Genomic DNA, 13,682 nt, shown 5'->3' with positions numbered 1-13,682 from the left:
GGCCAAATTTGTGGAGTCCACGACTAATAGTTGTCCTGTGGACAGATTCCCCCATCTGAGCTGTGGATCTCTTCAGCTCTTCCAGAGTTACCATGGGCCTCTTGGCTGCTTCTTTGCTCTCCTTGCCTGGCCTGTTGGTTTAGGTGTACGGTCATATATCTTGGTAGGTTTGCAGTTGTGCATACTCTTCCCATTTCCAGATCATGGATTGAACAGTGCACCGTGGGATGTTCAAAGCTTGGGATATTTTTTTATAACCTAACCCTGCTTTAAACTTCTCCACAACGTAATAACTTACCTGTCTGGTGTGTTCCTTGGTGTTCATGATGCTGTTTTTCACTAAGGTTTTCTAACAGACCTCTGAGGGCTTCACAGAACAGCTGTATTTATACTGAGATTAAATTACACACAGGTGGACTTTTTTTTTTTTTACTAATTAGGTGACTTCTGAAGACCATTGGTTCCACTAGATTTTAGTTATGGGTATCAGAGTAAAGGGGGCTGAATACAAATGCACGCCGTACTTAAACGCCATAAAACCATTTATCATTTTCTTTCCACTTCACAATTATGTGCCACTTTGTGTTGGTCTATCACAAAAAATCTGAATAAAACACATTTTTACGTTTTTGGTTGTAACATGACAAAATGTGGAAAATTTCAAGGGGTATGAATATTTTTTCAAGGCACTGTATACCTAGTCCATTTAGTAATTTTACTGAGCATTCTTCAAATTCAAGTCTGAACCACTGTTTCTTCAGGGGCCGAATACAATACTATCTAGAATACTAATAAAACAATAGTTATATTAGTTATATTATACACATATTTCGCATGTATAACCAAATTACATTTTTTCAAATGTTTAGCCAACTAGCTTACTATAACTTCCAACAGAAAATCAATATTTGGTATAGTTAATACCCCACACCACCAGATGCCCACCAATGGTGAAAATAACCCAAACTGACCCCCAGCCACAAATGGGCGAGGATGGCTTCAAGGCACTGGGCCACACAGAGAGCAGACTGAGCCCCCAACAGGATGAACACCAAGCAACTTAACTGCAAACTAAATGATATAATATGCAGCTATTCGTATATGCTTGTAATAAGAATAAGTAATAAGAAGCGATCACATGAACCCTTGTGATTCCCACCTACAGTATAACACATTCACATCACATTTAAAAGAAACCTGACCACACCAAACAACCACATATATGCAAAATCAAACAACACTTACAACCCAACCTACACCCACTTACATCATACACATAACGTACCTAATCCCACTAAAACGCTACCCAGTAATGCATAAATGCAGCCTAGTAGCATGCAACAATCATCCAGGCATTCATTACCATACATGTGCAAAACCACTCAAACCAACACCCTAATAAAACTCCTAACAACCTTACACCCACACTTCATTCAAACAAGGAAGCCACACGACACCCAATAGCCCACACAGACATACCTAACAAACTTCTATCAATCCAAACATCCATTCCACCCAGGACCAACAATGCATATTGCCAAACTATTATATAATACATTGCAAAAATCCTATCAATCCTACACCCGTACACCCACTCCACCTTGACCAACCATACCAACCCAAAGCTCAAAATATTATATCCAGGCTCACATTACTCTCCAAATGTATGGAAACTTTGCACCCTTATATAACAAGAAATAGTCTCACAGCCACAAAGTAAATCCCCTTACATGCAGCAAAACAATGTATTCCAATAATGGGTCCAAATAGCATACCCAATAGTGCAACTTGTTCAATGCTGGCTCCCTGTCGCACACTGCTGCAGCTGCTACCTCCCCCCAGTGTGTTGGCATGTTCCTCCTGCCAAGTGGGACAATATAGGGGGAGGGGTGTTGGTTTGAATGGTTTGGCATATGTATGGTATAATGGATGTCTGGATGTTTGTTGCATGTTAGTGGGTTGGATCTGTGCATGGCTGTGTAGTGTTTTAGTGGGAATAGGTAGGTATTTGTATGATGTAAGCAGGTGTAGGTTGGATTGTGAGTGTTGTTTGATTTTACATATGTGATGTGAATGTGTTCTAGGTGGGAATTACAAGGATTCTTGAAATAGCTTCTCATTACTAGTATTTATGAATAGCTTCATATTATATAATTTTGTTTGCAGTTATGTTGCTGGTTGTTGTCGATCCTGTTGCAGCCTCAGTCTCCTCCCTGTGTGGTCCAATGTCTTGACATCATCCCGGCCCATGTGTGGCTGAGCGTTAGTTTGGACCATCTGGTGGTATGGGGTATCTAAATATACCAAATATTTGCTGTTGAAAGTTGTGGTAAGCCAGGTGGCTAAACACTTAAAAAAATTTCCATTGATTATACATGTGAAACATGTATGTATTGTTATTGTTTTGTGGACTATGTATACGTCTTTTTAGCATGGAATATTGCACTATTTAATCATATGTCTGAGAATGACAGATCATATCAAGCATATCAATACAACTATTTGTTATTTTATTGACAAATTGTAACTAATAAAATTTGTGTTTTATATACTTCCTAATTGTGTTAAAGAGGAAGTAAACCCTGATGAGTTTACTTCCTCTTTGATTCCCTGCAAAGGTAAAGCATAATGGACTACTAGGCATCACATAGTCACACGCGGCATATCGATGTTGACCGCGGCACACTCAGTGCGCCTGCGCCGCAGTCTTTCTGCAAATATCTCCTAAACCGTGTAGGTTTAGGAGATATTTCTTGGACCTACAGGTAAACCTTAATCTAGGCTTACCTGTAGGTAAAAGTTGGTTGTAAGGGTTTACAACCACTTTAATGTTGTCTCTAGTACAGAGCCTTTAAAGTCTTAGTAATGGAATCAGTTAGTTACTGAAAATGTTTTGAATAATTGTTTTGGGATGCGGCACAAGTACGATTTTTCCCCAGGATTTGGTTGATTATCTTATTCTTGTGGACCAGATAATAGCAGTGTAGAGGGTAAATGCTAGGCATAGTCATGATCAACATATCTATTGGGATCTGTTCATATGCTACACTGAACTTTAGTTAAATGATGTGACTACATCTATAGGGATGGTATAGGCATGGGGGGAATAGTTTCAACTGGTCGACAACTGTTTTCAGTTTATATTACAGAGAAGGTTGTATTTTCATATCAAAAAACATTGTTCAAAACAAAAATCTAGTGGGTTTTAGCCCATTAATTTAGCCCGCAAATTCATCTGAACTAGCACGATTTCAAACTGCATTTCAGTGCGAGTTCGGGGGTGATTTAAATGACATTTGTGCAGGTTCATGCATGCCCCAAAAGTCGCCAAAAGTAGTGCATAAAATACTTTTGGAAATCAGTGTGGCACCGCAAAGTCTGTGTCGCACAGTTGGGACAGTGCTGTTGCCAGCACTAGGCTGTGATTTGATATGTCAGCTCGCATGTCAAACCGCACCTATGTGAACTGGGGCTTATGGCTGTTCATACAACTTAATTAAAAAAAAAAAAAAAAGTTTCAAAATCATGCAACAAGTAAAGTGCATTTTGTACTACAGAATGTGTTCCATAGGAAACCATGGTAAATGGACTGAAGTGCAAAACTGCAAAAAGCACTAAAAATGCATAGGTGTGAATCAGCCCTTAATGAAGGATAGTGAGTCAGAAAATGTTGCCCACTAGATTTTGAGAGCTAGGTAATTAGCATTCTGAAAGAGAGGTCAAAAATCACAACCTACATCTTAGTTTGTGTACAGGCTAAGCCTCACAGGCTTCCCTGTAATGATTATATTTAACATATAAAAGTGATTAAACCTGCTAGTGCATGGCAGCATATGAATTAGCAAAGGAACTCTGTACTATATTATATTGGAAAAATTAGTATTCCACATCTCTGCAGCACACTGTTTGTATCACTTATGTAAAAAGTATGTCCGGCTTGGGGTGGAACACCCAAATGGTTGGCACTTCATCCCAAATAGTTAATTGTTGAAATAAAGAGAGGAAAGAGGGGATTTTTATGGTGCTTTCAAATAATAATGAAAGCCAATAATTTTAAAATATAATAATTTTAATGGGAATATAGTTAAAACACAACAGGGCCACTTTGTTCACTAGTAATCAACAATTCATAGTAGAGGTTGTCATTAGGCAAATATTCAGCTTTAACAGAAGTTGCTTATTCGTACATTAACCCGACATGTTTCACATTAGCTTCATCGGGGTATATATATACGAATCAAAAAAGCAAAAAAAGGACAAAGATACAAACAAAATAAATGAAGTACAAAAGTATACAAAACATGAGTATCTTGCAATATAAAGATATATATGTCCTTTGCCAATGCCCGCCCCCAAAGAAGGTGAACCTACCATGCCAGACCTCCTGAGGGCAGCCACAGGGAACCAATTTGACCCAAGTGAAAGGGGCTCTGTGCTGTCACAGAAGACACACAATATGACCAGACTGCAAGTGCGCCAAAGAGAAAGGAAGGAAAATTAAATGTATGAGGTATATAAGAAATATATTTGTAATGTGTACCATATAAAGAAATATAATGGCAACTGAATTACAGAAAAATGCTGCAAACAGAAAAAAGGGAAAAAAAATAAATAAAAGGATATAAAAAAATAAAGGCATATTTATGGTAAAAAGATTAAGGAGTACTCACTTAAAATAAATAAATTCGGAGCATGGGGTGGAGGGCATGCCAAATAACTTTAAAAAGGAAAAAAGAATGGTAGTAGAAGGATAAAAAAAAGGGAGGAAAAGGCAATAAAGAAAACGGCAAAGAAATAAATATAAATATACACACACACACATATATATGTGTAATGTGTATATACACATTTACTACACATATTCATTTACAATAAATCTTATTGTTGTGTTGGCTGCTCTCTGAGGGTGGCACAGTATTTTTAACATCTTTTCATAGTATACACCATGTTTGGAGGTCAATGGCACTGCATATCACCTCCAATACATCATACCAACAGTGAAGTTTGGAGGTGGGAACGTCATGGTGTGGGGCTGTTTTTCAGCATATGGTACTGGCAATTTTCATATCATTAAGGAAGAATGTATGAAAAAATATACCAAGACATTCCTGATAAAAATCTGCTGCCATCTACCAGGATGATGAAGATGAATGTGGACATTTCAGCAAGATAACAATCTCAAACACAAAGCCAAGGAAACTCTCAATTGGTTTCCAAGAAAAAAAATAACGCTGCTAGAATGGCCCAGCCAATCACCCGATTTGAATCCAATAGAAAATGAAGTATGGAAAGAACTGAAGATCAGAGTTCATAGACGAGGCCCACGGAACCTTCAAGATTTGAAGACTGTGTGGAAGAATGGACCAAAATCACACCCGAGCAATGGATGCAACTAGTTTCTCCATACAGGAGGCATCTTGAAGCTGTCATTACCAACAAAGGATTTTGTACAAAGTATTAAAGGGATTGTAAAGTCTCAAAGTTTTTCACCTTGATACATTCAATGCATTAACCACCTGCCAACCACCTGCTGCAGATTTACTGCAGCAAGGCGCCTCAGCTATGCAAATCAGTACAGCGATTTGGGCACTAGCTTTCGTGGGCGCACATGTGGCGGTGCATGCATGCTCTGATTGGCCAGCGGAGGGAGCCAATCAGCGAACTGTGTCCGTTGGCCGCCCACGATCATTCCCCACAGAGACAGAGCTGGGATCTGCCAAAGTAAACAGGGCAGATCTCCGTTCTGTCAGGGGTGACACTGAGATCTGTCTTCCTGCTAAGCAAGAAGGCGAACCTGTGTGTTTCCCCAGTCACACAATCCCCCACACAGTTGGGAAACACAAATGGGGAACACATTTAACCCCTTGAACACCCCTGATGTTAACCCCTTTCCAGCCAGTGTGATTGTCAATGTCTGCATATTTTTAGCACTGATCACTGTAATAATGTCACTGGTTCACAAAAGAGTGTCAAAAATGTCAGTTAGGTGTCTGATCTGTCCACCGCAATGCCACTAAAAATCACTGATCGCTGCCATTAAAAAAAAGAAAGAAAAATGCCATAAATCTATCCCCTATTTTGCAGACGCTATAAAGTTTGCTCGAATCAATCAATATACGCTTATTGGTATTTTTTTTTAACAAAAACATGTAGACAAATATTAGCCTAAACTGATGAATAAATGTTTTTTTTTATTTTTTTGGATCTGTATTATAGTAGAAAGTAAAAAAAATATATATATTTTTTTGTTTTATAGCACAAAAAATAGAAACCGCAGAGGTGATCAATTACCACCAAAAGATATCTATCTCTATTTGTGGGGAAAAAAGAACGTAAATTTTGTTTGGGTACAACATTGCACGAATGCTCAATTGTTAGTTAAAGTAATGCAGTGTTGCATCGCAGAAAATGGCCTGGTCATTAAGGGGGTAAATTCTTCCGGGGCTGAAGTGGTTAAGGTGAAAAACCTTCTTTGATGCAGTGCCCCCTCAGACCCCCCCCCCCTTTTTCTTTCCTCCTGAGTCCATTTGTTTCAGCGCCATACACAAGCCCAGCGGCTCCAGCCACTGGCTCTCATCTCATTGGACAGATAGATAGCAGCAGGAGTCATTGGCTCCTTCTGATGTCAATCAAATCCAGTGACACCGGGAGTGGGGTGCGGAGCAGAGTCCCGCTGTATGTGCCAATGGACGCAGCAGCAGGACTCGGGAGCCCGCCTGCACAAATGCCCCCAGGGAAAGCGGCTATCCGTGGGGGCACCCGAAGAAGGGGAGGGGCCAGGAGTGCCAGTGGCACCCCAGAAAAGGAGACCAGAGCAGGTAAGTATAACATGTTTGTTATTTTTATTTAAAAAATCTGAACTTTTACAATTCCATTTTATTACGCATAATCTAATTTCTGAATGTATTTGTTTTGGTTTCTTTGTACGTATGAATTACATGACTTTGTTACTGACTGTGGTGAAAATTTCATGTCAACTGCACCTTTAGAAATGTATTTACCTAGAAAAATGGTGACGTGCTCAATACTTATTTTACTCGCCATAGCAATAAAAATCTATTTTTTTTGTACAGAAAGTACAGATAGAACCTCTATTAAGTTTTTGTTGCCATCTGTGTCCCATTCCCTTACTTCTTGTTCCAATTTTTACATATGTTGTGTATAAAATCACATTTATCAACAAAAGTTCAGTTAAATTAAGTTTATATTAACCACCTATAGTGCATGGAATATGGGGTGACCATAAGCGATCAGTTTCATGGCCTGCCAGTTAAAATTTCCCAGGAGGAAGATCAGATTGCTGTCCATTTTTAGGTGATCTCTTCTATGTGGCTTATGAAAAAAAGCTTGTTCCACCCTAATGCAGAAACAGTATTATGGCATTGTGATGTAAAATATTACAAAAAAGGTCCTATTTATATAAGTTACCAGAACGCAGTCTCATACAGTACCCTAAGTAAGTGCACAATTACAACAATTCGCTTTCCAGCATTTTTAATGTAAAACATTTTAGCGTAAAACATTGAATGAAATCGATCCCATTCATCTGAATCAAACGTCTCTCTGTACCTTTTATGTGCTAGATGGTTTTGCCAACAGCAGCAATTTAAATATGATTTGACTGACTAGGCGGATATAAAACCTATATAACACACAGGCAGTGTTGCCAAACCCCCATGACTTTTTTTTTTTTTTCTGACTAAACATGAAAAAAATATATACTGACATTCTGAAATATGAACTACTATTATAAACGCAGACACTCGATATTTAAACAGCATAAACAATACTTAAAACAATAATTTGCTTGGCTTTACAATTAGAAATTTAAACCAGACTGACAAAATGTGAGCATGGTTAGGAATATGAAAGGCCTGGGGCACCGTGGGATGAAACAGAAAAATGTAATTCTGCAGCTTGTGTAGCACACTGCGGTGAACTGTATGCATGGCCAGATTTTGTCTAAGGCCCCTTTTCACACTGGGCCTGTGCGTGCGTCGGCGGTAAAGCGCCGCTATTTTTTGCGGCGCTTTACTGTAGTTTTAGCGGCGTTATGCCGAAAAAGGGTTAAAACTGCCCGCAAAGCAGCGCTTTGCCGGTGGTATAGCCACGCTGCCCCATTGATTTAATAGGTAGGAGCGGTGAATACACCGCTCCAAAGATGCGGCTAGCAGGACTTTTTTCACCGTCCTGCCAGTGCACCACTCCAGTGTAAAAGCTCTCTGGCTTTCACACTGGAGTGAAAGGGGACGTTTTTTTTTCAGGCGCTATTTTTGCCGCTGTAGCGCCTGAAAACCCCCCCCAGTGTGAAAGGGGCTTAAGAGGGGATGAATAAACAGAATTTGAGCCTAGTCGCTATATACACTGCACACATACTGTATAGCACAATCCTTGTACCCACAAAATGCTCTTAAAGTGGTTGTAAACCCTTACAAACCACTTTGACCTACAGGTAAGCCTAGATTAAGGCTTACCTGTAGGTCCAAGAAATATCTCCTAAACCTACACGGTTTAGGAGATATTTACTAAAAGACGGGCATCACTGTCTCCGGCGCATGCAGCTACTAAACAGCGATATGCCGTTAGTGGCGGCTCCCTTGCGCATGCGCGGGATTGACGTCATCGCTGCTCCAGCGCTGTGAGTGGCCGGAGCAGCGATACCCAGAAGAAGATGGATGCTCCTGACTACAGGGGACAGCGGTGACATCACTGGCTCCTGTGCCAGGTAAGTGACACATAATGGGCTACTATGCGATGCAGGCGCACTATATATGCCGTTAGTGGCGGCTCCCGTGCGCATGCGCGGGAGTGACATCATCGCTGCTCCAGCGCTGTGAGTGGCCAGAGCAGCAGACAGCGGTGACATCGCTGGCTCCTGTGTCAGGTAAGTGACACATAATGGGCTACTATGCGATGCATAGTAGCCCATTATGCTTTACCTTTGCAGGGAGACAAAACCCATCACGGTTTACTTTCTCTTTAATTACTGTACCACAACTGAAAGCCTCACAGACCTATATATACCACAGGACAAAGGATCATTTTTTAAAAATTAAACATTTCCATTACATACAGTATGTTTTATGCACACAAAAATAATATCATTTTGTCTGACTGAGCCTATCTTAAATAAGAATTTCACTACAACCAACAACTGTTGAGCCAATGAAAACCTTGGTCAGGATTGCGTGACGCACAACATAATGTATGGTGTGCAGGGAAGTAAAAAAAAAAAAAACATGTAGAGTGCAGCAGTCAGGATAACCCCTCTATTCACCTCCTTACATCGAGGTTCCCAGAGTCCCTTCTTACATAGTCTTGAGAGTCCCTCCTTATGTCAGAGTTCCCCTATACATCATGGTGCCCAGATTCCCTCTTTACATCTGTGTCCCCAGAATCCCCCCTTGTAACACAGTGGCTTCTGAAGGGAACTCTGATGCATCAGACAATACATCCAGGAGTCTGGTGCGGAGTCTATGATGATACATCAGAAAAAGCAAACAGGATCAACAGCGCTCTGGACATCTCTGTGGCACTTATAATTTCCAGATTATCCAGTATAGCGCATGACATATGCTACGGATATAAGAACATGAACTCTTAAAAAAAAAAAAAAAAAAAAAACTGGACAGCAAGCTACTGGGTTGCAGTGACAATGCATTTTGTGCCCCAGGTGCTTTTTCAAGGGCTTGAATCATGGTCTTATACTGGATAATCTGGAAGTTGTAAGTGCCACAGAGAGGTCCTGAGCGCTGTTGATCCTGCTTACTTTTCTCTTATGTCAGAGTTTCCCTTTAAATCAGAGTCCACAGAGTTCCCCCTTTACACCGGAGCCCCTCTTTTATATCAAAGTTTCCAGAGTTCCCCCTAAATCGAAGTCCCGAGTATTCCCTCCGTACATCAGAGTACACAGAATTTCCCCCTACATCAGAGTCCCTCTGCATTCCCTCCTTACGATTAAGGTTCTCTAGAGCCCCCTTTTACATAATCAGTCTATAGAGTTTCTCTTTACATCAGAGTTCACAGAGTTCCCCCTAAAATAAAGTTCCCCACATTCCCACAGAGAGACTCCTCCATAGATTACCACAAAAGAGAGGGAGACTGCTCCCAACAGAGAGGGAGAGACTGCTCCACAGACTGCTCCCAACAGAGAGGGAGAGACTGCTCCACAGACTGCTCCCAACAGAGAGGGAGAGAGAGAGAGACTGCTCCCAACAGAGAGAGAGACTGCTCCACAGACTGCTCCCAACAGAGAGAGAGACTGCTCCACAGACTGCTCCCAACAGAGAGACTGCTCCACAGACTGCTCCCAACAGAGAGACTGCTCCACAGACTGCTCCCAACAGAGCGAGAGAGAGACTGCTCCACAGACTGCTCCCAACAGAGAGGGAGAGAGAGAGAGACTGCTCCCAACAGAGAGAGAGACTGCTCCACAGACTGCTCCCAACAGAGAGAGAGACTGCTCCACAGACTGCTCCCAACAGAGAGACTGCTCCACAGACTGCTCCCAACAGAGAGACTGCTCCACAGACTGCTCCCAACAGAGCGAGAGAGAGACTGCTCCACAGACTGCTCCCAACAGAGCGAGAGAGAGACTGCTCCACAGACTGCTCCCAACAGAGCGAGAGAGAGACTGCTCCACAGACTGCTCCCAACAGAGCGAGAGAGAGAGACTGCTCCACAGACTGCTCCCAACAGAGCGAGAGAGAGAGACTGCTCCACAGACTGCTCCCAACAGAGCGAGAGAGAGAGACTGCTCCACAGACTGCTCCCAACAGAGCGAGAGAGAGACTGCTCCACAGACTGCTCCCCACAGAGAGAGCGAGAGACTGCTCCACAGACTGCTCCCAACAGAGAGAGCGAGAGACTGCTCCACAGACTGCTCCCAACAGAGAGAGCGAGAGACTGCTCCACAGACTGCTCCCAACAGAGAGGGAGAGACTGCTCCACAGACTGCTCCCAACAGAGAGGGAGAGACTGCTCCACAGACTGCTCCCAACAGAGAGGGAGAGACTTCTCCACAGACTGCTCCCAACAGAGAGGGAGAGAGAGAGAGACTGCTCCCAACAGAGAGAGAGACTGCTCCACAGACTGCTCCCAACAGAGAGAGAGACTGCTCCACAGACTGCTCCCAACAGAGAGAGAGACTGCTCCACAGACTGCTCCCAACAGAGAGAGAGACTGCTCCACAGACTGCTCCCAACAGAGAGACTGCTCCACAGACTGCTCCCAACAGAGCGAGAGAGAGAGACTGCTCCACAGACTGCTCCCAACAGAGCGAGAGAGAGAGACTGCTCCACAGACTGCTCCCAACAGAGCGAGAGAGAGACTGCTCCACAGACTGCTCCCAACAGAGCGAGAGAGAGACTGCTCCACAGACTGCTCCCAACAGAGCGAGAGAGAGACTGCTCCACAGACTGCTCCCAACAGAGAGAGAGAGAGACTGCTCCACAGACTGCTCCCAACAGAGAGAGCGAGAGACTGCTCCACAGACTGCTCCCAACAGAGAGAGCGAGAGACTGCTCCACAGACTGCTCCCAACAGAGAGAGCGAGAGACTGCTCCACAGACTGCTCCCAACAGAGAGAGCGAGAGACTGCTCCACAGACTGCTCCCAACAGAGAGAGAGAGCGAGAGACTGCTCCACAGACTGCTCCCAACAGAGAGAGAGAGCGAGAGACTGCTCCACAGACTGCTCCCAACAGAGAGAGAGAGCGAGAGACTGCTCCACAGACTGCTCCCAACAGAGAGAGCGAGAGACTGCTCCACAGACTGCTCCCAACAGAGAGAGCGAGAGACTGCTCCACAGACTGCTCCCAACAGAGAGAGCGAGAGACTGCTCCACAGACTGCTCCCAACAGAGAGAGAGAGCGAGAGACTGCTCCACAGACTGCTCCCAACAGAGAGAGAGAGCGAGAGACTGCTCCACAGACTGCTCCCAACAGAGAGAGCGAGAGACTGCTCCACAGACTGCTCCCAACAGAGAGAGCGAGAGACTGCTCCACAGACTGCTCCCAACAGAGAGAGCGAGAGACTGCTCCACAGACTGCTCCCAACAGAGAGAGCGAGAGACTGCTCCCAACAGAGAGAGAGAGTGACTGCTCCACAGACTGCTCCCAACAGAGAGAGAGTGAGAGACTGCTCCACAGACTGCTCCCAACAGAGAGAGAGAGTGAGAGACTGCTCCACAGACTGCTCCCAACAGAGAGAGAGAGTGAGAGACTGCTCCACAGACTGCTCCCAACAGAGAGAGAGAGTGAGAGACTGCTCCACAGACTGCTCCCAACAGAGAGAGAGAGAGAGACTGCTCCACAGACTGCTCCCAACAGAGAGAGCGAGAGACTGCTCCACAGACTGCTCCCAACAGAGAGAGCGAGAGACTGCTCCCAACAGAGAGAGAGAGTGACTGCTCCACAGACTGCTCCCAACAGAGAGAGAGTGAGAGACTGCTCCACAGACTGCTCCCAACAGAGAGAGAGAGTGAGAGACTGCTCCACAGACTGCTCCCAACAGAGAGAGAGAGTGAGAGACTGCTCCACAGACTGCTCCCAACAGAGAGAGAGAGAGACTGCTCCCAACAGAGCGAGAGACTGCTCCACAGACTGCTCCCAACAGAGAGAGTGAGAGACTGCTCCACAGACTGTTCGCAACAGAGAGAGAGACTGCTCCATAGACTCCCAAAAGAGAGAGAGAGACTGCTCCATAGACTCCCAACAGAGAGAGAGACTGCTCCATAGACTCCCAAAAGAGAGAGAGAGACTGCTCCATAGACTCCCAACAGAGAGAGAGACGACATTACATTACATTACAGACTGCTCCCGACATAGAGAGAGACTCTACTCCACAGACTGCCCCCAACAATGAGAGATGCTAAAAATACCCTCTGTTTATAACTAACAATTATGTTCAATTGATTTGCATAATTATGCATATTTAAGTGCAGCTGTTAAATATAGCATGTACCTTCATACGGAGTACAGCTGCTTCAAATCAACATGTTAGCCTGTCAAGCTGCATTCTAATGTATCTTTTCCCAACTTCTATTAGGATAATTTTTATTGACATATGTTGTATTGTAACATATCTATAAAAGAACGAATAGCATTCATTTGAAGCATTCTTGTCATAGTGCACTGAAAACCCTGTCACAGCTATACCACGGTCTGGTAAATACTGAAATGCAGTACTTAATTACTTTAAGTCAAACCTCTAATGAGCAATGTTGGTTGTAATATCTGCTTCTTGGTGGGGTCATAAATGCCTTTATCATATTGTTGACACCATTTCAGTTGTTGGTGTAAGAAGTTCCTGTAACACTGATTAATTGGGATTCATTGTTACCAAAGTCTGTAGGTCAAAGTAGGTACCATAGAACTATGTGTGGTGCTCAGACTGCAGGCTGATGATCCTTAAAATGTATATATAGCCCAAAAAGCTTTTCATATATATATATTTTTTTCTTTTTCTTTTAGGTATGGGTAAAGTTGGGAAAGGTTAAACTACCTCTCTGGTTATTTATTTATGTCTCTGTACCATTAGGAAAATTTCCCTACGCTTGTCCCAGAGATGCTACAGCAAGTTATAGGAAATCTCCTAAAATGAGGGGAATTTCCCACTTTTTACAAAAGTTGTCTCCGGAATGAGTGACCCTTTTAGTAGATTTCCCCATCACTTTTGCCATGT

At 43.2% G+C, this 13,682-nt stretch overlaps 1 protein-coding gene across 1 annotated transcript in view; it reads left to right on the top strand.

The window, feature by feature from the left end:
* Positions 1–13,682, top strand: part of PCOLCE2 (procollagen C-endopeptidase enhancer 2) — a 91,400-nt gene that overhangs the window by 35,481 nt on the left and 42,237 nt on the right. The window lies entirely within an intron of this gene.

This window comes from Lithobates pipiens, unplaced genomic scaffold (assembly GCF_037356315.1).
Source record: "Lithobates pipiens isolate NorthernLeopardFrog02 unplaced genomic scaffold, aLitPip1_a1.2 Scaffold_18, whole genome shotgun sequence".
In the NCBI taxonomy this organism is placed as follows: Eukaryota; Metazoa; Chordata; class Amphibia; order Anura; family Ranidae; genus Lithobates; species Lithobates pipiens.
Note: the sequence above shows the minus strand (reverse complement) of the source record. Positions and strands in the feature narration are given on the sequence as shown.